Source organism: Dermochelys coriacea, chromosome 3, assembly GCF_009764565.3.
Source record: "Dermochelys coriacea isolate rDerCor1 chromosome 3, rDerCor1.pri.v4, whole genome shotgun sequence".
In the NCBI taxonomy this organism is placed as follows: Eukaryota; Metazoa; Chordata; order Testudines; family Dermochelyidae; genus Dermochelys; species Dermochelys coriacea.
The window spans coordinates 54,389,659-54,414,968 of NC_050070.1; positions in this window are offsets into that span (position 1 = coordinate 54,389,659).

The window sequence follows — 25,310 nt, forward strand, 5'->3', positions numbered from 1 at the left end:
TGTTTCATGTTCTCTGTGTGTGTATATCAATCTCCCCTCTATTTTTTCCACCAAATGCATCCGATGAAGTGAGCTGTAGTTCACGAAAGCTTATGCTCTAATAAATTTGTTAGTCTTTAAGGTGCCACAATACTCCTTTTCTTTTTATAGTTAACCTAATAGTCCCAAATTGGTCAAGGTAGGTGTGGTTTCCTTACCTAGATCTTTGTCCAGCAATAAATATTCCAACCACTCCTCAGTTCCTTTACCAGGACACCAGTCAACAGCTGCATCCCAATCTGACTAGTCTCCACCTCTAGGTGTGGCTCCTCAATGGTACACTGAGGTAGAGTCAGCAGAGGTACAGCAGATATTACTAAATACTCAGAAAAGTTCTACCAGAAATACTTACTTTCAAAAGCGGAGATTTAGTCAGTGATGCAAATGCCAGAAAGTTGTTCACAAATCTGCCTCACTTCTGCTTGCTCAGGAGTACCTGCTACAATTAAAGAAAACGGGATTATCAGTTAGTTCTCTCAAGTTCTGTTTGGCCACATTAACTGCTTTTCATTCCACAAGTGAGGGGTTCTTTCTGTTTGGTCACCCTGCAACTGTAGGGTTCATGAGAGGTCTAGGAAATCTTTTCCTGACGATACAAGCCCCCATCCCAGTTTGGAACCTTAATTTAGTTCTTAAAAATCTCATGAAAACTCCTTTTGAAATAATGGCAATCTGCTTCTTATTGTCTATGAAGACAAATTTTTTAATGGTTGCTACATGAGCCCTCAGAGTCAGAGAAACTGGGACATTAATAGCAAACCTTCCTTTCACAATATTCTGCAAGGACAAGGTTTTCTTACAGCCAGACCCCATGTTTCCTTCTAAAGTGATTTCTGAGTTTTATCCGAATCAGATCATTTACCGACCAGTTTTCTTTCCAAAACCACATAATTCCGATTTGACATTAGCCTTTTACCTAAATAGCACTACATCATTTTGAAAATCTCCTGAACTCTTTGTTTCTTTTGCAGACAGACCTAAAGATTCTGCTATCTCTATCCAAAGATTATCAGAAATGGATTTCTAGTTGTATTATTGCTTGTTACAGTGTTGCCAGCATTCCACGTCCTTCTACCTCCTCCAACTCATTCTAAAAGGTCATAGTTTGTACCTATGGCTCTACTTAAAAATGTCCCAGTATCTGAGATCTGCAGAGCTGCTACGTATCTTCTCCAGGAGCTACATCCTAATCAATGCCGGTAGATCACATGTTGCAACTGGCAATGCAGTTTTTTCCTCTGTATTGGGCTTGATTTCGAAGCTCCCTCTTCCTTATAAGGATACTGCTCAGGAGTCACCTGCAGTCATAGGGACACTACTTGAAGAAGGAGAAGTTATTCACTTTGTACAGCAATAGTTCTTCAAGATGTACGTCCCCCTGGCTGCTCCACTACTTGTTCTTCTTCCCCTCTGCTTTGGAGTTTCCTTCTGAGACTCGGCAATGGAGGAGGAAACGAGGGTACTTCTGCACAGCCTGGTGTAGCTCACTGTGGGGCATAAGGAAATTAACAGCACATGTGTGGGCCAAACAGACCGTGCTAATGAAAATCTCTTATTGCATGGGATGCATGCACATCTGAAGTGGAACACCCATAGGGAACACACCTCAAAAAGTGAAATTCACTGCACATTGTTAGTAACCTATCTTTAGGGAGAAAAACCCTTGACTCATACAGGATGTGGGCTGGTAATATAAAATTATCTCAACATTATTCATTTTCAATCATTTTCAATTTCTGTATGAATTTGCAAAACCTAACAGTGCTGAATGATAACTGCTAGCACTTCTCATGCTTAGTTTAGTTAGAAGATTCATTATATAAGTTTCAGATATAAGTTGTAGATCACAATGACCTAATCAGAGCTGTGGCCTGCCATCAGGTTGGCACACAGTAATTTTTTTAAGTTGTATTTTCCTAGTAGACTAGACTAGCTTGTAAGGAGTACTATGGCACAGAATCTGGCCTTCAGATCCACACACAAGCACCTTTTAGAAATATGGCCTAGATCACTTCCTCCCATGGTGAAAAAAACCCTATAGTGTGTTAATGTGGAAGGACAAATCTGCACGTTCCCCGACGGACTTTTCCAGTTAATACTTTCTTCTGAATGCTTCTAATGGGAAGGACAGTGTATGCCCTCTTGTTGAAGGAGGGTTCCCCCCCACCCCCCAGGCATGGCAGTTCTTGGAGGATTCTCCAAGCAATTCTGTGTTTCTATGTCAGCACCAGCTCCATTGGAACTCATCAGGATTTCATGTATATCTCTGCTCCTGGAATACCCCTTAAAATGGAGGTTGTTCCTCAGTAAAATGTATGCAGTGTCAACTGCATTTATCTTCCTGAAGATTTTCCATGGATTTTTTTAAAAACTAAATTCAGTCTACTTATCTGACTGTCTTCACTCTAGCAACTGAGCACCTCACAATCACTTAGGGATTTTATTCCCACAACACACCTGTGTGGTTGGTGTGACCCAGGAACCTGGTCATCATAATAACTCTAAAATGTAAGTAGGGTAATATTTAAGGAGTTATGTACCTATACTGAAAACTGTGCTCTAAAGGTATGAGGATTAAGCCATGTCACTAACAATTCACTCCACAGATATGTTCTGTTCAGACAGGAGTTAATGGACACCTATTTTCCTGTCTCAGCGTGTGTATTGTGAACTATATGTCTTACAATGAATGCCTATTGCATACCAAGCCAAATACCAGGCATCAGATTGCAAAATCTACAAGAGAGAAAGCCTACATGAAAAAGCAGTTATCAAGGAGGTGTCCTGTTTATTACTAAGATCAAAGGATTAGTCTGGTATATCAAGTAATGCAAGGAAAGACACAGTATCCTTCACTTAGGAGACAAGCTGACAGCATGTCTTGCCTCATGAAAAAGGAATCACAGACTGCCTAGCTAGAAAGCGCTGGTGAGTAATACTTTATTAGACATGAGAGTATCTTGTAAATTAAATCTAGGCTCTAGAATGTGTTATGATTTTATTTTACATGAAACCATTTGTGTCCAATAATTCTACTTGCTATCACTCCAATTGCTACATTTTATTTAATAAACTTTTACTTGTTTTCGCTATAAACTTAGTGAAGTGCTGTATATTAAACAGAGTGGTGATCTGGGGAATAACTGGTAAGCTCGTGTGTCCTGTTTCTTCGGAGCAGCGAATCTGTGAATACTGTGAGTGTCCAGTGGACAAGGTACTGGACAGACCAAGGATTGTTGTGTGCTAGTCGCTAACCTGTAGAAAGAGAACAAGGCTGGCACAGGCCTAGAGGGGAGTGCTTTGTTGCCCATGGCCAGTAGAGTTGAGGAGCTGATTCCTGCACAAGACTTCCTTACTCTAAGGCAACTGGTAGTGAGGTGCATCACAAACCTGAGTACCTCCAGGAAATATCATAGTGGCGTAGTTTGCAGAATCTACCCCCTTTCCTGATTAGCCAAGGGTCATGCTTTAGGCAATTATCTATCAGATAACACAGATACTCAGGTTTCAGAGTAGCAGCCGTGTTAGTCTGTATTCGCAAAAAGAAAAGGAGTACTTGTGGCACATTTGTTAGTCTCTAAGGTGCCACAAGTACTCCTTTTCTTTTCACAGATACTCAGAGATTTAAAGTGAGAAGGTTGGAAACAGTTGAAGAAAAAGATTATGGTTTGTTATTTTCTATTTGTTTATGTCAGGTAAGGGAGCTAAAGCAAAGGAAAGGGCAATATGAGTAAGCCAGAGACATATGCTAACCATACCAAGCAGCAGTTGGAAAAAACTGTTTGTTGAATGTGGCTTGAATGTTACAGGGGAAAAAGTATAGAGAAGATGAGATTTGCTCATGGCAGATGATAAGCATAAGGGAGATCTGAGTGATCCACCAAAAGTTTCCAGAGGGCGCACGCACTGGAAACATGCATGGCATGGGTCCCAGGAACATAGCAATGCAATTAGAACTGGCAAGAATAGCAGTCCAAAATCTGGAAGTAGCAGAAAAGGAGAGTCCCCCGGAAAGGGAGATGCTGGTCCAGGAAAACAAGCTGGAATCAGAGTAGCTAAAACTTGAAGCAGAAGCTCAAGAAAGGGAGATGACACCCCCAGAATGAGAAGGAAAGGGAGTCCAAGCTAAAAAACCCCTTGAAATACAAAGACTGAAGCTTTTACTGGTACTCCTCCCCAGGGATTGTACACTTGGATAAGCTGAGCACAAGTTACAGAGAAACAGATTGCATCAAAAAATATTTGACCACCTTCAGAAGGATACACAAGGTACACAAAATCCCTGATGACCAGAGAATGACTGTCTTGTTCCCCAAACTGTCTGGTAAAGCTTACAAGCGTTTAATCATATGCATGTAAATTATGCTATATTATATGGTTGGTTTAAAGGGTCTGTGGTAAAAAAGGTTTCAAATTATTCCAGAGGCATGTTGCCTAAAGTTTAGAAACCTCAAAAAACTTGATAAGTTAAGTTACAGGAAATATGTTCTTAAAATGGCTCAGTATTGAAGAAAATTGATAAAAAGTAGAGGGGCAGAAACTTATCACATTGGTAGATCTCCTTGCTCATGAGCAGTTCTTTGAGGTCTGCTCTGATGAAGTGAAGGCAGCAGTGAGAGAAAAATCCTCCACAACTGTAGATGAGGCAGCTGACTGATACATATAAGTGAGACTATTCAGAGAGTGCAGGTCCCAAAGAAAATGGCAAAAGCCTGACATAAAAGGGTGTTCCTGCTATTTCCTGAGAAGAAGGAGAAGGAATGAAGTACACATAAGAGGTGGTTCCAGTTAATTTTGTCAGGTCTGACCTCCTGGTAGACAAAGAGTTTATTTACAAGGCCAACGTAAATGGTAAAGGGTGTCAAGGTGCAGAGGCACTGATGTCCAGATTTCTGTAGTCAGGAGAGATGTGATTAAGGAGGTTGATATGCTCCCAGGGGAGGAGGTAAAACTCCTTGCCCTGGGACAATTTAGAACCAGGATGCCTTTAGCCCATATTGCATTAAAGTGGGAAGGTTTAAGAGGTACTTTAAATGTTGGTGGGAAATGACATAGTATCACTGCCCAAAGCTGTTAATATTGTGACCTGTAGCAAGAGGGAATGTGTCAGAGTTCCCAGAGGTAAACACTGAGGAAGGGGAGGCAGCGGAGAGAGGATCTATACACCTACTCTTACCGGATACTGAGGTGCCTCACAGCCTTGGGCACCCCCAGGAAGCATAACAGTCGGGAAATACTAGTACTGTTTACAACCAGGGAGCTAATAGATAGGGGAGATTAAATGGTTAGTCTAACGTCACAGAGGAAGTCTGTGGTTGTGCTAGGAATTGAAGCCAGAGTTTCAAAATCTCAAGTTAATACCTTAACCACTGGATCAACCCTCCTTTTAAGGAGGGGTAGAAGGGATATGTAGGGGAAATAAATGTCACATTTAACACAATCCTGGCCCACAACTTTCTTCATATTTTATTCCCTATATCTTTCTTCAGGATCTAAAGCAGGGCTGCAGAGACAGCTAAGCATGCATCCTCTGAGTGAAGGGGAAAGTCTGTGTGCATCAGCTGGGCATGGGTGGAGGATTGTTTGTTTATTTTTAACATGTTTGAAAGTATTGGCTCCAAATTGAGCAAATCCTTCTTAGTTCATGGATCATTGACTGGGTAGATTGTAACAGTTCCTCTGGAGCTATTATGGTTTGTCGTTTCAATCCAGCCACTGAGTGTGTGTACTGAGCCTATGCACTCAAAATCCCCCAAAAATGTTTCTTGAAAGTCATTACTCTGTCCTCCACATATTGTCCTCAATCTAACATTTTGTTTTTTAAAAATACCAAAAGCAGTTAGACCAAATTATTGAATAAACCCTTGAAAATATTTATTTAAAAAACAAAACAAGTTATACTAGTGCGAAAAGTCTCTGTAAATTAAAAAGTTCTAAAAACATTTCAGTTAAACCAGGATTAATTTGCTACTGAAAGTAATACCTTATCTGGCCATGCTCAGGTACCCTGTGACAAGATGGAGATATAGAACTGGGTTCCATTAGTATAAGGAAAACACCATAGCCTGTACCATCTTACTATCCGTCAGAATAGTCTTGTATGTAAAACTATATGTTAGCCTACATTAGAGAGCTATCAGGGTAGAATTGGGACTTCTCAAGAAAGGAACTGAACCAAACAAAAACAACTCCATATCCACTGGAGATGTGTTCACAATACTTCATGGTCAACACTATTAAACAAAAATAGTAATTAATGGTGGGGGCCAGATCCTCAGTTAGTGTAAACTGGCATAGCTCCATTGAAATCAAAGAAGTTATGCTAATTTACACCACCTGAAGCTACAGTGCCTAATCTTCATCTAGCACCTATAGATGAAGTGCAGTTTCTGTGCCATACCCAGGTGTGAATTTATATTAAGTTGGGACTCCAGATACCACCAGAGTTCCTTTGCAACGCTCTTCTCCATGATCTTTAACAAGGATGTGAAATTCTGCACAGGTCAACAGTTAACAAGAGCATCCATATCAAGATACAGTATTTTGTCTTAAGCAGAGGTCTTAACACCATCTCCTTAAGGATATCTGGCACCCCAGCCTTCTGAAAGAGGTGTTGGCAGATTCTCTAATTAGGGTGCAGACCTATTTCACAAGCTGTAACAAGAAGCTCCCAACTCTTCCAGTACCCCACTCAGTGTTAGTGGCCCTGCTTCAAGCAGTAAAGACATATTTATCCCCATTGTTCTGCCTTCCAAAGCAGATATCTCAGTCTAGCATTGAGTACTATTATGTGAAAAATAAGTTATGTATAATAATAATTTCAGGTTTTAAAGACAGCTTTCTCTGTTACCAAAATGTCTATTTAAAGGCATTGCTGTTCATGGAATAAGCTTTATCATAATACAGTACATCAAACTTCATGTTATGATAGAAAAGTCAATTATGGTCCAGAATTTAGATGAAAAATTTCAAATTTTAATACACATTCACTTAAGAGCCCTTTCAATATGGCAGTGTAGTTTAAGGGTACTGTATCCTAGATGAAAAAGCTGCTATACACAAAAGGAGGAGCAATATTACCAGGATATGTGTAGTAATTATGTTGTGCATTATATGTGTTAATTTTTTCACCTGCAGATGGAGCCTAGTGTCTCACTGGCTGACATTTCCCAGTGTTAAAAGAATCTGTAAAATGACAAGCTATAATGTGGATATAAATCACAGAAGAATATACATTCAAACAACACTGATAGAAAACATTTACAAAAAAGATCAAATTTAAAATGTAACAGCCCACAAAAAACAAGACCCTGATTCAAAGCCCATTGAAATCAATGCAAAGACTCAACAGAGTTAGGATCACAGTCCTAATCAGCCAGGATATCAAAGAAAAGTTCTGTTGATATTTTCCTTTTTCTCGCTCCATTTTTTTTACACTTTTAATGAGTAATTAGTTGTGTGAACTGTATTTAAAGTTCCAGATTTATTTTATTGACTATAAAAAGCTTGCTGATATAGTCATTGTGAAACATCGAGATGTGTGAAAAGGTACTCAGAATAATAAGTACACATACTGACAGGTTTCAGAGTAGCAGCCGTGTTAGTCTGTATTCGCAAAAAGAAAAGGAGTACTTGTGGCACCTTAGAGACTAAAATTTATTTGAGCATAAGCTTTCGTGAGCTGTAGCTCGCTTCATCGGATGCATTTGGTGGAAAATACAGAGGGGAGATTGATATACACACACAGAGAACATGAAACAATGGGTTTTATCATACACACTGTAAGGAGAGTGATCACTTAAGATGAGCCATCACCAGCAGCAGGGGGGAGGGAGGAAAACCTTTCATGGTGACAAGCAAGGTAGGCTATTTCCAGCAGTTAACAAGAACATCTGAGGAACAGTGGGGGGTGGAGGGTGGGGGAGAAATAACATGGGGAAATAGTTTTACTTTGTGTAATGACTCATCCATTCCCAGTCTCTATTCAAGCTTAAGTTAATTGTATCCAGTTTGCAAATTAATTCCAAATCAGCAGTCTCTCGTTGGAGTCTGTTTTTGAAATTTTTTTGTTGAAGAATAGCCACCCTCAGGTCTGTAATCGAGTGACCAGAGAGATTGAAGTGTTCTCCAACTGGTTTTTGAATGTTATAATTCTTGACGTCTGATTTGTGTCCATTTATACTTTTACGTAGAGACTGTCCAGTTTGACCAATGTACATGGCAGAGGGGCATTGCTGGCACATGATGGCATACATCACATTGGTAGATGCGCAGGTGAACGAGCCTCTGATGGTGTGGCTGATGTGATTAGGCCCTATGATGGTGTCCCCTGAATAGATATGTGGGCAGAATTGGCAACGGGCTTTGTTGCAAGGATAGGTTCCTGGGTTAGTGGTTCTGTTGTGTGGTGTGTGGTTGCTGGTGAGTATTTGCTTCAGATTGAGGGGCTGTCTGTAAGCAAGGACTGGCCTGTCTCCCAAGATCTGTGAGAGTGATGGGTCGTCCTTCAGGATGGGTTGTAGATCCTTGATGATGTGTTGGAGAGGTTTTAGTTGGGGGCTGAAGGTGATGGCTAGTGGCGTTCTGTTATTTTCTTTGTTGGGCCTGTCCTGTAGTAGGTGACTTCTGGGTATTCTTCTGGTTCTGTCAATCTGATGAGTCATTACACAAAGTAAAACTATTTCCCCATGTTATTTCTCCCCCCCACCCCACCCCCCACTGTTTCTCAGATGTTCTTGTTAACTGCTGGAAATAGCCTACATTGCTTGTTACCATGAAAGGTTTTCCTCCCTCCTCCCCTGCTGCTGGTGATGGCTCATCTTAAGTGATAACTCTCCTTACAGTGTGTATGATAAACCCATTGTTTCATGTTCTCTGTGTGTGTATATCAATCTCCCCTCTGTATTTTCCACCAAATGCATCCGATGAAGTGAGCTACAGCTCACGAAAGCTTATGCTCAAATAATTTTGTTAGTCTCTATGGTGCCACAAGTACTCCTTTTCTTTTTGCAAGTACACATACTGTCTGACTCCTACATTTTCCCTCAATTCCCCTCCCTCACACTCTATCATCAGACAAAAACACCACCACTAGCTTCATATTCAAAAGTGGTTAAGAGTAAGACATAATGCTATGCTCTCAGAAAATCTGGGGATTTTATTGATATGGAATTTAGAATGGTGTTTTAAACTGTGCTGCTGTTTCTAAGCTTTTACAGATACGGCCTTCAATATACCTTAGGGACTAATGCTTTATATCTGCTACATCTTAGATCTGGAGCTCTGAATCATTCATCATTTCTCAAAGCAGTGATATGACATCTCTCTGACCAAGAAGTCACTTACACAGTCTCCCAGCTGGTAGGCACTATTAGCGCAGAGAGGGCAAAAAAGTAAACACAAGAGGGAAAACAGATTTCCGTTCCACCCCTCCCCCCCACACACGCACACTCCTGCTGCCCCCTTCTCCTCTTGTCTAAGAAGCATAGATTGCCTGGAAAACAGTTTTTATGCATTGGTAATTGAATGTGAAATGAACTTTCACAAGCTTTAATGAGGAGTAATATTGCTGCCCATACAATGGAAGTTAGTTTGCTGGCCTGTCTATGTCCCAAATTATTTCATTAGTATTAACCAAGGTTCCCAACTCTCCTCAGGCAAGAATACTGTAGCAGGGAGGAATGCTAATGGATGCAAATAAGAATGCTCACAAGCTCCCAACTAATGATTAGGACATGAAGGAATATCAAGAATATGGAAGTATTGTTGTCATGTGAGGGAAAAAGATCTGGGAAAACACAGTTTCTCTTTAGAGGAAAAAAAACTGTTGTTATATGTAAAATTCCTCTGTACAGTGATATACTATTAAATTTGTAGGTTTCTTTTCTTGCCTTTGATGCTTTTTAAAAAGAAAAATATTCCAAAACAACAAGGCATTAATATTACAGACTCCTTCACATTGGAAACTCAAGAGAAGAAAAATAATATTCTTTGCCTTTGCCTGTCAAAGTATTCAGTTTGAAAGCTAAATTAGTATAAACTTAGAGGAAGCAATGATGGTTTAATTTAAGAAGACAGGCAATGATGTAATGATAATACTACTGAATCCTTAGAACATTTCCAAACTAGTCATAAGGCAGATCTATTGTACTGGATATTGGGAATCACAGTAAGATTTTACAGCAGCTCTATGTGCATATTTATTCAAAGCCCTCCATATAGTTTAAGTTCTTACCACTGGCAGATATTTGTTTTTAAACATGTCTAATTGTGAATCACTTTTCAGTTTATTTAAGATTGTATTATTGCAACTCAGTAATATTTGATGTTGTAGATGACTAAATCACAGATATGAGAAACAAATATTGCAAATGAAATCTCATGCCCAGCACCTCCTTTCTATAGGTTTATGGATAGATGCAAAGTATATGTTTATATGATAGTGTGTGCACCTGTGTGTATACAGGAGAAGAATATATTGTCCAAAGCTGAATGTGAGCTGTTGGTGAGTGCAGAGTGACTAATCTACTGTTCATATGGTCACTTAGCTCATTACTTTATATAGTGGTTTGCAATACCTTACATGTAATTAAAAACAAACATGCAAACACACACAAAGGAAGAGAGAATTCTCTCATGTATATATATATCTACAGCACACAGATTTGATCCTTTAATTCTGTTCTCTAGTTTGTGTATTTTCTTTCCTTACGTTTCTAAAAAATTTTTTTCTTTTAATGCTAATTGGAGTAAATGCCAAAGGCATTGCATACCAGTCAATTTGAGTAATATGTAGTATACCAGAGCTACGCTTTTTCTAATACCAGGTAGCAAGGAGTCTCCGATCATCCATCTCTAGTTGACTGTTTTTCACTGATTGTGCTGATTTTCCTCAGTGTAGGTGTGTTTTTTAATTCACTGTGCGATGACTAATAGTCACCTCAATTAAGCTGCATGGTATGAAGCAACTTTGTCAACAAATAAAGGGGAGAGTGTCACCAGCTTAAAGTGTTTTCTAATAGTTGGTATTGAGAGGCTTTGACCTTGCACAAAACAACACTGTCAGATCATTACTGTGACACACGTCATGGTGTGTAATAAATATGACACTTTCCCCAGGCCACAAATCCTACCATGTTTATGCATTGCTTAAGTAAGCTATCTGTGGGACAGAGTTGCCTGTCGATGCCACTTACATTATTCAATAACATTGTCATTTATTATGGAAACTATTTGAAATGCAGATCTCTGAAGGAGCTGACAGATATTGAAGATACTCTAGTTTTAAAAATGTCATGCCAGTTACTACAGTATAATTTATCTTTTAACACTGCTCATATGCCGTCCAACCATTGCAACTCAAATTCTACAGTGATAGGCACCATATCAGACCCTAGGTAGAAATTCTGGTCTAAGAAGCATAAAACTCCACTGAAGTAAATGGAATTGTACACATTTAGACCATCGGTTAATTGGTTCTTGTTCTTGAAGGCCTCATTGAAAGCCCAGTCAAGCTATAGTCAATAGAAATCCCCACCATGCTTCTTCTCTGTCCCTTCACACAGTTTTGCATCTTTTGATTCAAGAATTTCCCCCTTTACAGCTCCATGGGATATCCTCTTTGCACCATTTCACCTCATGTATCACAGAATCATAGAAGATTAGGCTTGGAAGAGACCTCAGGATGTCATCTACTCCAACATCCTGTTCAAAGCAGGACCAACACCAACTAAATCATCCCAGCCAGGGCTTTGTCAAGCTGGGCCTTAAAAACCTCTAAGGATGCAGATTCTACCACCTCCCTATGTAACCTATTCCAGTGCTTCACCACCCTCCTAGTGATATAGTTTTTCCTAATATCCAACCAAGACTTCCCGCACTGTAACTCGAGACCGTTGCTCCTTGTTCTGTCATCTGCCACCACTGAGAACACCCTAGCTCCATCCTCTTTGGAACCCCCCTTCAGATAGTTGAAGGCTGCTATCAAAGAGGCCCCTCTCACTGTTCTCTGCTGCAGACTAAAGAACCTCAGTTCCCTCAGCCTCTCCTCATAAGTCATGTGCCCCAGCCCCCTAATCATTTTTGTTGCCATCTACGGGGCTCTCTCCAATTTGTTCACATCCTTTCCGTAGTGGGGGGCCCAAAACAATACTCCAGACATGGCCTCACCAGTGCCAAATAGAGGGGAATAATCACTTCCCTCGATCTGCTGGCAATGCTCCTACTAATTCAGCCCAGCATGCTGTTAGCCTTCTTGGCAACAAGGGCACACTGTTGCCTCATATCCAGCTTCTCAGCCACTATAATCCCCAGGTCCTTTTCTGCAGAACTGCCATTTAGCCAGTTGTTTCCCAGACTCTAGTAATGGATGGGATTCTTCCGTCCTAAGTTCAGGACTCTGCACTTGTCCTTATTGAACCTCATCAGGTTTCTTTTGGCCCAATCCTCCAACGCGCCTATTTCACTCTGGATCCTATCCCTATCCTCCAGTGTATCTACCTCTCCCCCCAGCTTAGTGTCATCTGCAAACTTGCTGAAGGTGCAATCCATCCCATCATCCTGATCATTAATGAAGATTTTGAACAAAACCGGCCTCAGGACAGACCCCCTGGGGCACTCCGCTTGATACCGACTGCCACCCAGACATCGAGCCATTTACCAATACCCATTGAGCCCGATGACCTAGCCAACTTTCTATCAACCTTATAGTCCATTCATCCAATCGGTACTTTTTTAACTTGCTGGAAAGAATACTGTGGGAGACCATATCAAAAGCTTTGCTAAAGTCAAGATATATCATGTCCACCTCTTTCCCCATATCCACAAGGCCAGTTATCTCATTATGGAAGTCAATCAGGTTGGTCAGTATGAGTTGCTTTTGGTGAATCCATATTGACTGCTCCTGATCACTTTCCCCTCCTCCAAGTGCTTCAGAATAGATACCTTCAGGACCTGCTCCATGATTTTTCCAGGGACTGAGGCGAGGCTGACTATTCTGTAGTTCCCCAGATTTTCCTTCTTCCCTTTTTAAAATATGGGCACTGTATTTGCCTTTTTCCAATTGTCTGGGACCTCCCCCGATTGCCACAAGTTTTCAAAGATAATGGCCAATGGCTCTGCAATTACATCAGCCAACTGCACCATATATGCTATTCTGTCTGCACATTGGGATGGTTTGTTCCTGCGCCCTCAATAAGACTTCTTTAAAATACAGCCAGTTCTCCTGGACTCCTTTCCACCTCATATTACCCTCCCAGGGGATCTTGCCCATCAGTTCCCTGAGGGAGTCTAAGTCTGCTTTTCTGAAGACCAGAGTCCGTGTTCTGCTGTAATTCTTTCTTCCTTTTGTCAGGATCCTGACCTCGACCATCTCTTGGTCACTGCTACTCAGGTTGCCACTCACTTCTACTTCCCCAATTCTTCCCTGTTTGTGAGCTCCAGGTTAAAGGGAGCATGGCCCCTAATTGATTCCTCCAGCATTTGCACCAGGAAGTTTTCCCCAACACTCTCCATAAACTTCCTGAATTGTCTGCGCACTGCTGTATTGCTCTCCCAGCAGATATCAGGGCGATTGAGTCCCCCGTGAGAACTAGGGCCTGTTATCTGGAAACACAGTCTACCTCATCCTCCTGGTGTGGTGATCTATAGCAGATGCCCACCACGGCACCACCCTCGTTGCTCTCACTTCTAAACTTAACCCAAAGACTCTCATTCTAAATCTGAGGTGAAAACATCTCATTTTTCCCCTCACCTCCTTTTAATCTATTTATTTATTGTTTCACCACATAACTATATTATTTAGAACTTTTCTGGAAGCCAGGTGGCTTGGTGGCACAGTCTGAGCACCGGGCAGCTAGTGAGGCTCCAGCGCCAACCGCCCTGAGTCCCTGCAGGAGGCAGGCCGGCCAGCTTCAGACCTAGCCAACCAGGCCAGGGCAGAGTACCCAGGAACTGAAGGAGGGGATCTGGGGGTGGAACATGGGTGGGGACAGGCTGTTTAGGGAGGCACAGCTTCCCACTGCCCATGGGTGCTCTTTTAGACTAGCTTTGGCCCACAGTATTTTTTTAAACTGTCTACTTACCTGTGCTACAAATGACAGTTTATTAAAACTCAATAATTTTTTTAAAAAAAATCTAATTTACTTGTCACACTGTATGCAGTTTACTTCTTATGATTTACTCTACTTGGAGAGGGAAAGTAAACTGGCTTATTTCCTAATGAGGCAATGTTCTTGTGCTCATGCAGTAGCACAATGCTGCAGTGTTATTGGTGCAAACACAACAAGGAAATGTAATAACCATCTGTAATATCTTTTTTTTCAAATGTTCCTGAAAATTCTTATGTCAGTGAGGACTTTCTGTATACATATTGCATACCTCTCTGATTCTCAAATAGTATGCCGATAAGGAAAATATCAAGTCTGATGTAGCTGTGATTGCTTACATAATTAAAATGATTTTGGGTGCCTTAATTTTTAGGTGCTAAAATTAAGACATCTTAAAGAGACCTGGTTCCCTGGAAAATGAAGCTGAACAAATGCAGATTAGAAATAATGATCATATTTTAACAGTGAGGATAATTAACAATTGGAACACTTTGCCAAGGACTGAAATGGATTGTCCATCAATGGCAAGTTTTTTAAATCAAAATTTCATTGTTTTCCCTAAAACATATGCTCTATTTCAAATGATAATTAATTCAGTGAAGTCCTATGGCTTGCTATGCAGATCAGAGTTGATAATCACTGTGGTCCCTTCTGGCTTTATAATCTACAAATCTATGAAAAGTGCATTGCTGGCCCAGGGCCTCAGTCAGGCATGAGAGGCTTAGATTTGCTGAACTCTCACAGACTGAATTGGCTAGCTCTGTGGTTCAACCTTTTCTGGAAGGGGAAATGAGTCTGGTTGAGACTAGGATGGGGTGGAGCTGCATGTTTTGCATCTGACCTTAAGTGCAGAAGGTATGATTAATATTGCCTTTTCTTAATATTTTAAGAATTTCATTAATTTTATTTCTATATTTTATAGATGATCTTGCTATCTATTGTGATGGGGCAAGGCCAGATGGCTATGGAAGAGAAGTCCTTTTGGGATGTGGGAAGTGGGCGGGCGAAGCCCGTCCATGCTAAAGGATCCCCCCAAGCCTAAAAGGGGGATCCACAGGACCTAGATACCAAAAAATTCCAGGGGACAACTAATGAAATAACAGGGACAGGAGTGTGGTCAAAGGGTCAAATGAAGGGAACCAGACGGGAACACCGAGCAGAGAACCCCGGACAGCGCCCACTGCTCCTCAAAGGCGTCAAGGGAGTCAGAGGACGCCGCCCAGAGGAACTCTGCCCGGATATGTGAACGGACCGAGGATCGGAAATAGGCCCCACAGTCACAGAAGACTCCAACAGCCAACCTCCTCACTCTAGTTTTATAGATGGCCATTTTAGCTAGGGCCAGGAGGAGGTAGACCAGAAGATCCCGTGACTTTGTGGGGCCACAGATAGGGAGTGCATAAATAAGAAGATGAGGGGAAAAGAGCAACCAAAAGCGTAATAAAATATTGGTGAGGAGCCGGAATAGGGGCTGTAGCCTGGCACACTCCAGTTATGTGTGTGCCAGGGTTTCCCTCACGCCGCAAAAGGGGCAGGTGTCTGGGATTGAGGTGAACTGCTCCAAGTACACGCCCGTGCTGATGGCTCCGTGAAGGAGCCGCCAACTGACATCCCCGGCGGGCCTCAGGACTAAGGTGGAATATAGGCTGGTCCACCAGGGTTCCTCACCCTCCAAAGGTGGCAGGAGGTCCTGCCATTTTGTATCGGGGCGGGACACGAGGGTGAGGGCATGAAGGGTGTGGAGCATGAGCGTGTATAGATGTTTTCTTGGCGTGGTTTGAAAGCAGACCGGCTGCATCTCATGCAGCCGGCTTACAGTGAAGGGGTGAGGGGGTCGGTTGGGTCCACGGGGCAGGGGTTCAATTAAAAGGTCCGCCGGGCCTGGGGTAGGCGGGGCATGCCCTTGTGCAGGACCTGGTTGAGATAAACCCGAGCAGCGAGCGGCAAAGCGGCCTTCACCTCCTGAAGTATGTGCTGGGGAGTACAAGGTCTGGAGAACCCCATGCGTTTAGTGAGAATCAGGGGATCCAGCCAGTCTCCCCGGTCATAGTCCAGGAGGTCTCCGACGCTTGTGACCTCTGCCAGGACCAACCTCTGGCGCACCGAGCGGGACTCTGCCACCTGCACACCTGACCAAAAGAACTCCAGGATCGATGTCCGGAGGTTGGCCAGGAAACCCGGGGCCCGGACCAGGGTGTTGAGCCAGTACCAGAGCATGGACAGGACTAGTTGATTAAGCACCAGTGCTCTCCCTCAAAGGGAGAGACACCGGAGTTGTCCTGTCCATTTCCGGAGCCGCTCTATCACCCCGCCCTCTAAATTCTGCCATTTCTCTGGCAGAGAGGGATGCGTGGCAGAAAGGTAAACGCCGAGGTAGAGCAGCGGACTCGTGCTCCTCCGGAGGGCCTGAAGCACGGGTGGGAGGGAGGTCGCCTGCCGCCAGTCCCCTACCACCAAGCCAGAGCTCTTGACCCAGTTGACCCGTGTGGAGGAGGCTGCCGAATAGATGGCCTGGCAAGCGTCCACCCGCGCCAAGTCGCCCGGGTCCTGGACCATGAGGAGCACGTCATCAGCATCCGCCGACAGGACCAGCTGCAGCTCTGGCTCCTGCAGCACCAACCTCCTTCAGAGGAGACAGAGGAAGGGCTCGATCACCAGAGCGTACAGCTGGCCCGAGAGGGAGCACTCCTGCCGTACTCCTTGCCCGAAGCCAACTTGTTCGGTCAGGGTCCAGTTGAGCCTGACCAAACACTCTGCGGAGGCGTACAGCGCCCAGAGAAAACCCACAAACTGGGGTCCGAAGCCAAACGCTTGCAGAGTGCTCAGGAGATACCAGTGATCCACCCTGTTGAACGCCTTCTTCCGATCGAAGGACAGGAGGGCGAACAACAGACCATCCCTACACCTGAGTTCCAAAAGGTCCCGGACCAGATATAGGTTGTTGAAGATGCTGCGACCCGGGGCGGCGTAGGTCTGGTCTGGTCTGCTAGCCGCATCGAGATTGCTTTTGCCACAACTTTGTAGTCAATGCTGAGGAGCGAGACGGGACGCCAATTTTGTAAATCGCGGAGGTCCCCTTCTTCGGCAATAAGGCGAGCATGGCTCGCCTGCACGAAAGAGGGAGGACCCCGCTTGCAAAGACTCGGCCAGGACGGTGACTAGGTCTGGGCCCAGGACTCCCAGAACACACGGTAGAACTCCACGGTCAGCCCATCCATGCCTGGAGATTTATTGGTGAGCATGCGACGGAGGGCTTCCGAGAACTTGGCCAGAGTGAGAGGCAGCTCTAGCCGGTCTCGGTCGCCCCCGCTGACCATCGGGAGCTCCTCCCAGAGCACTCTGCAAGCGTTAGGATCGGTCGGATCCGGGGAGAAAAGGCTTGCGTAGAAGGCTCTCACCCTCCTGCACATCTCCACCGGATCCGTGAGGGGGGTGCCATCTTCTGCCAGTAGGCAGATGACATGGTTTTTAGCCCCCCTCTTTTTCTCCAGGGCGTAGAAGAAGCGGGAGCCGCGATCCATCTTCTGAAGGAGATGGATGCGGGATCGAACAAAGGCACCCCGGGCCCGATGGTCCTCGAGGGTCCGGAGCTCCTCCCACTTCTCCCGGCACACTCCGCAGAGGGGCGGATCCTTGGGGCTGGTGGCCAGACGCCTCTCCAGCTCTAAGACCTCTCTATCGCTGCATCCCTCCGTCGGCTGGCGCCCCGGGTGTAGTCACGACAGAAGAGCCGGACGCGCACCTTCCCTAGGTCCCACCACCGCCGCGCTGAGGGAAAGGCACGCCGCTGCCCTCGCCAGGCCAGCCAGAACTCCCGGAAGGATGCCACGAAGCCTGAATCCTCCAGCAAGCTGTTGTTAAAATGCCAATAGGCCGGCCCCGGCCTCTCCGTGCAGAGGGAGGCTGTCACGGTGGCTAAATGACAGTCAGAAAATGGGGCCGGCCGGATGCTAGAGGAGTGGGCTCGTGAAAGATGAAAGCCTGATAGATAAATGCGGTCCAACCGGGAGTGGCGCGACCAATGGGCCTCCACCCAGACAAAGGTGAACGTGGAAGTGTCATCCGGGTGGTGGTCGTGCCAGACGTCCACCAGGGAGTAGTGTTCGACTATCTCCTGGAGGACGGCGGCCAGGCTCTGCTCTGTCCCCGAGCTGTCCCGCTCCTCAGGGGTGATGTTAAAGTCCCCTCCCAGGACCAGGCACTCCTGAGGATCCAAGTTGCCGAGGAAGGCGGACGCCTGCTGATAGAATTGCAGCCGCTCCGGACTCGCTGCCGGGGCATAGATGTTGACAAGGTTGACTACGAGCCCCTCCATGCGGACCCGGAGGTGTAGCAGGCGGCCTGGCACAGCCTCCGCGACCCCCAGCACCTCAGGCCATAGGTCGGGGGAGAACAGGGTCGCCACTCCAGCCGTACGAACTGTGAGGTGGCTAAAGTAGACCCTGTCCCCCCAATCCAGCCGCCAGCTGTCTTCGGCGGTTGGATATGTATGGGTCTCCTGCAGGAAAACCACAGAGTACCCCCCTCCCAAAGGAAGGGGAGCACCTTGGAACTGCTGAGACCCATCCTACAGCTGCGGGTGTTCAATGTTGCGATGGTAAGAGGTGCCATGAGGAGGGCTGGGGGGATCCTCGCCGGCAGGGATGCTCGCGGCTCCCGACAGGCCACGCAGCAGTCCGTGACCTACCCCGTAGGTGAGTGAGGAGTCACGGAAGAGGCAGACCCGCTGGTAGGCCGCAGCGCCCTGCCTCCCGGTCCTTTTATCCTCCCCCATGAGGGCCCTTGCGGCCCAGAGGATTTGATTAAAGTCCCCCCATCACTGGAGAGCAAGCTGTACTTTGTTGCGGGAGCCACGGATGTCTTCTAGAAACTCCCGCAACTCCTCTCGCAGCGCATTGGGGGCTGGGGTTACGGTCTCCTGGTTACTCCCCAACGGGGCCCTTGGTACAGCCCCGTGGCCCACCGAGACGGGCAGACAGGGTGCAGACCCCCGACGGGGCTCCTGATAGGTTGGCCTGAACACTGGGGCGATAGGGGGTGGCGGAGGGAGGATAGCAGCCCCTGGAGGGTCGGGACAGGTAAACACAAAGGCCGCTCCCTGGGGGTCATCTATTGGCAAAGGGAAGAGACAGCCCCAGGGGCGGCAATAACATCTCGGGAGGTGGACAGGATAGGGACAGGGGTAGGGGCAGAGTTAGAAGTGAGATTCTGGGTGGGGAGAGGGCTCTCGGTGATGCCGGGCGCAGGCTCTTTGGTGGATTTGGCAGCCACGGCATCAGGAGATGGACTCTCTTCTGTAGGGCCCTCTCCCGGGAAGGAGGTCGAATGCTCCTCACCAGCGAGGGGAGCCCCTGGTGGCTCGGGTCCTGGCCGCGTGGCACTGGCCGTCACCTCAACAGGCTCAGCGGCTCTCAGCAGGTGGCCATCTGCAGCCAGGTTGATGGAGGTGTCCAGGGGCTCCTCGAAGGTGGGAGCGGAAGCAATGGTTAGGGGAAGGGAACATGGGGAAATGGGGGCTGTAGTGAAATTGCCCAGATCGAGGCCCACTGGCATAGGGTCGTCCTCCCCCTAGGTGACCGGGGTCAGACCCAGGGCCTCGATCTCCTCATATATGGATGAGAAATCCTTTTCTGCCACCCCAGGATGCTCCTCGCTGGTACCTGACGCGACGGTTGCCTCGGGGCACACTGAGGTTTCAGATGGCGCCTCAGGCCTCAGAGGGGAGGGACTCCAGTTGAGGGGAGATACTGCTTTCCAGTGCTGCCACGTCATCCCCAGCCAGCTCTGGTGGATGGAACACACCCGTGGGTAGAGCGGAAGGCTCAGCATCAGTGCCCCCCTTCCTGGTTTTCCGGGGGGCCTCTGCATCAGATGGAAGGAGCGGAGCTCAAGCCTTCCGCTTGCCCCGCTTCCCCTCGTCTAGGGCCTAGCCTTCCATGGCATCATCCGGGGGCTGGCTAGCAGGGGTTGTGTCAGGGAGCAGAGGCGATGGCTCAGGGACTCAAGGGGATAATGGTGGGGCAGCACAAGGAAGGGAAGATTCCCCTTGGGGCGGGTCCTCTGCCATGCCCGGCGATGTTCCTGCCGCACCCTCCTCCGCAGGCCCCGCCAGATTGCAAGCAGCAGGGGCGGGGCTCTCCCGCTCATCTGGGCATAGTTGGGGAGGTGCCCCTTGGGCCCGAGCAGGAGCAATGGTGGACTGGGAAGGAGGAGGGGTGGTTTTGGGAGCTGGGCAGCCAGGGGCGCCGGCGATGATGGGGCCAGTGCCCTGCCAGGGCTCGGGGGTCCCGGATGCCCCTCCTTGCCGGGCCAAGGGGCAATCCCTCCGGACGTGCCCCATCGCCCGGCAGAGGTAGCACCAGGCCTCCCGTGTGGAGTAATGCACCCAGTAATAGGCCCCCTGGTAGGGTACTAGGAAGGACCCCTCCAGCACCTTTCTGTCACGTGTCGCCAGCAGCAGTTGAAGCTGCACTTGCCGGCGGAACAAGAGGATGTGACGGAGGGTGGGGTCTTTGCAGCCCAGTGGGAGAGGGCTGATGACAGAGATTGCTTTCCCCAGCGTAGAGAGGGCAGGTAACTGGGCGGCACTGGGGAGAAAGGGAGGGACGGAGGTCAGGACCAGGCGGATGCCCAGGTCCTCTAGCAGCTCTAAGGGGACAAACACGCCCCCTACTGCCAGGCCCTTCTCCACCGCCTCCTGGGTGGCAGCCTCCAATGTTAAGAAGAAGACGATCTTGCCATACATTTTGGAGGCCGCCACAATGGCCATGGGCCCCACCACCCTCGCCAACGCCCGCACATAGGTCTCCACATGGGGCAAGGCGGGCACCAGGAGGCAACGGACGCCGTGCTTCCTGGTCATGGTGGGAAAGGGGCCCCGGCCGCTATAGATGGTAGCGGAGGCGGTGGGCTGGAGAAATGACGTAGCGGCAGGCGGGGGGGCTGCCGCCACCTGGGCGTATGCTCTAGGGGCCGGGGGAGGGACACCTGCAGAGCTGGTGGAGGGAACAGCGGGGAGGGGCGCCCCAGCTGGAGATGGGGCCGGGGCATCGGGGACAGCCCCTGCCATGGAGGGCCTGGTCTTTTTAGCGGGGCCCTTCCCCTTCTTCTTCCCCTGGCCCTTCCTGCCGGCTGGGAGGACTCCCCGCAAATCTGAGGGGGTGAGAGACATGGCAGCAGTGGAGGTCACCCCAGTTCCCGTCGCTGCTGGTGCCCCAGCAGGGGCAGTGGCAGATGGTTCGGCAACGAAGGTAGAAGCTTGGGGAGGTGACGGAGGGGCAGGCAGGGGAGGGGCAGCTCGAGCTGCTGGAGGGGCTCCACCCGTCTCATCCCCCACCATCATGAGCAGGGAGGGAAGGAGAGACACCAGAAGGAGGAGGGGAGAGGGGAAGCAGTTGACCACTCCTCCCCCACTAGACTGCAGGCAAGGGAGGAGGGCACCAAAAGGGGTGGGCTGGACGGGGGGGCAATCAGGGCTTGGAGTCAGTCACCAACACAGGGTGGAATTCCAGCTCCTCTTGGTGCACTAGGGAAGGGGGGGATACAACAACATTCGAGGTGCAGTGAAGAGGGCTGAAACTAAAATGGGGAGTTGCACAAGCACATGGGAGGGGACATGGGCACACGGAGCAAGGAGCTAAGCAGGCTGGAGGTAGGGCAGGGAAACCAAGGGGCTAGCCTTAGAGGCTGGGGCAGGGAAAACAAACAAAGGCTGCAGGAGGAAATGGGCAGGGCAGGCAAACAAACTGAAGCTAGTAAGGGGGGCTGGGGCAAATAGGGGGGGCAAAGCTGCAAGTAGCAAATGGGTCAGGTAGTAAAGGGTAAAGCTGTGGGGTGGGCAGTCCAGGGGGGCACGTGTACCCACGTGTGCTTGCACAAGTCTTTTTAGGCTGGCTGCTGCTTCTGGCCCAAAGGGTGGAAATAGGGCATGGCAAGCCAAGCAAGCAGCTGAGTCCAGAGGCAGGAGCTAAGGCAGATGGTATACAGCCAGTGGGGTTGGTGGAGGGGGCAGCAGTGGTGGTAGTAGTGGTAGGAGTTGAGGGGACACACAGATGGATCGGGGGGAAGCTCCATGCCACACCCCCTGTGTCCCTTCAAACACAGTCAAGACCCCCACCTCAAGAGCACAGTTTGAAAGTTACTCAGTCTTAGGGCCCCCTCCACGGTGGTCTGCAAAGTCTCTAGGTGCTCCCCCACTGGTAGATGGTCCTCTTCTTCTCCTCCTCAGGCTTCAGCAGCTCCAGGCAGCAGACTCCACAGCAGCAGCAGCTCCAGGAACTCCAGGCAGGCAGAAAGGACCCCTCTCAGGTGGTGGTGTCCACAACAGCAGTGGTTGGGGTCCCTCCCTCCCCAGGGGCTACAGTTGGAGCAGTAGCAGCACCCGAGAGTGGGGGGGGTCTAGTAACCAGGTAGCAGAGAACAGGGGAGGGGGTGTTTGGCCCAGCCAAACAGCAGCTAGAGCAGCATGGAGAGCTTAGGACCTAGCAGCAGGAATAGCAACTTCCCACCTTCCTCCAAGCTAGAAGGCTATGGAAGAGAGTGGTAGAGAGAGAGATTCGCTCCAGGCTAAATAAATCCCTGGTACCAGGATAAGTGAAATGGCAGCTGCTCCAGGTCAATTAAGACACCTGGGGCCAATTAAGAACTTTCCAGAAGGCAGGGAGAAGGCTAAGTTGATTGGGACACCTGGAGCCAATCAGGGGCTGGCTGAAACTAGTTAAAAGCCTCCCAGCCAATCAGGTGGGTGTGCATGTTAGGAGCTGTGGGAAGAAGTTGTGCTGTTGGATGGGCTGAGTAGTACACACCATATCAGGCACAAGGAAGGAGACCTTGAGGCAGTGAGAGCTGCTGTAGGGGAAGTAGCCCAGGGAGTTGTACATGTCATTTTTCTAAAAGGTCAGCTACCATTGCTGATACTATTAGGGTCCCTGGGCTGGAGCCCAGAGTAGAGGGTGGGCCTGGGCTCCCCCCCACCTTTGTCCCCTGATTAATCACTGAGACTGGGAGACAACAGCGATTGTGCAAGGAAGGATAACTTCTCCTCATCTCCTTTGCTGGCTTATGATGAAAATGGCTCAGTAGACTGTGACCCTTGTCTCTAGAGAAAGAAGGGTTATGTGGAGGGTCACAGTGAGCTTCTGAGGCTAGCGAAATCTGCCAGGAAATGCAGGACCCACAGAGGCAAGGACAGAGCTTTGTCACACTATGTACAGCTGATTGATGGAATAAATGCTTGATTGACTGTAAATTAGTGCTGCACCAGGCTGCCACAAATTACCCACCAGCAGCATATTAATGTTCTCTTGAATGCAGACTATAGCATATTGTTTCTATGACTGAAGAGAGTTTATATCTCATCAACCAAATCAACTGTATTTTAGCATCTCTGCTACTGGAGAGGTAGTTAATTATCATTTCTAGACAGAGACAACATTGAAGTATAAATGAAGGCTTGCAGTGATGGTATAGTTCAGGTATCTATATATACAGGTCAGAGTTAAGGTGCACGGGCCTAGCTATCAAAGTGGCAGCATCCATGGTTTAAGATGCTGAACTAAGGCTTGGAGGAACTGGGTTCTGTTCTTGGCTTTACTACAAACCAGCTGAACAGCTTGAGTAAGTTACTTCACCTCCTTTTCCCCCTTGCATAATTTGTCTGTTTTGCCTATTTACTCTGTAAACTCATTGGGGGCAAGAATTGCCTTTTACCATATGTTTGGATAAAGCCCAGAACAATGAAGCCCTATGAGTGCTAATCCTTAGATGCAGCCAGAAGAAGGCACTCCAGCAGTGAGTAGAACACCCCATGACAGGCCCCAATATCAGTTTGGTCTCTAGGTGCTACTATAATATAAATGATAACAGTACAGGCCAAACTTATCTGTGCTGTAACTCCACCAAAGTCATTCATCTGGCTCATGTTGGCCCCAAGGATGATTTTGGTTCATGATATCTGGAGCCCAAAATAGTATATTATCAAAAAAATAGTGTTTACCTAGTCTTAATTAATGGTTGATTAAAGCAGAACATCTAAAGAGAGACATGTGGGAGCAACTTGAATACAAAATGATATCATTCAGATAAGTGCTTTTGCAGTGAATGCAAAATGAATTCATCATAACAAAACTTAAAATAAATTGTAACCAAAATATTTCTGAACCTGGCTAAATACACTGAGCAAACATACTGTAGCAAATGTACTGAGTACTAATTTAAAATTTCACTAAAAAACACCATGCAAAGAGCATAGGGCTAGGCTCTGCTTCATTTACACTGGATTAAGACCAGAATAACTACACTGACTTCATTGTCTCATTAAGTGTATTTTTACACAGCATAAACCCGGGCAAATGAAGTATAAAAATACAATTAGGAAGGCCAAAAAAGAATTTGAGGAACAGTTAGCCAAAGACTCAAAGTAATAAATTATTTTTTTTAACTACATCAGAAGCAGGAAGCCTGTTAAACTACCACTGGGGCCACTGGATGATCGAGGTGCTAAAGGAGCACTCAAGGACAATAAGGCCATTGCGGAGAAACTAAATGAATTCTTTGCATTGGTCTTCCTGGCTGAGGGTGTAAGAGAGATTCACAAACCTGTGCCACTCTTTTTAGGTGACAGATCTGAGGAACTGTCCCAGATTGAGGTATCATTAGAGGAGGTTTTTGAACAAATTGCTAAATTAAACAGCAATAAATCTCCATGACCAGATGGAATTCACCCAAGAGTTCTGAAGGAACTCAAATGTGAAATTGCAGAACTACTAACTTTAGTCTGTAAACTATCATTTAAATCAGCTTCTGTACCAGATGACTGGAGGATAGCTAATGTGACACCAATTTTTGAGAAGGACTCCAGAGGTCATCCCAGCAGTTACCAGCCAGTAAGCCTGACTCAGTACCGGACAAACTGGCTGAAACTATAATAAAGAACAAAATTGTCAGACACATAGATGAACATAATTTGTTGAGGAAGACTCAACATGGTTTTTCTAAAGGGAAATCATGCCTCACCAATCTACTAGAATTCTTTGAGGGGGTTAACAAGCATGTGGACAAGAGGGATCCAGTGGATATAGTGTACTTAGATTTTCAGAAAGCCTATGACATGGTCCCTCACCAAAGGCTCTTAAGCAAAGCAAGATGTCATGGGATAAGGGGGAAGGT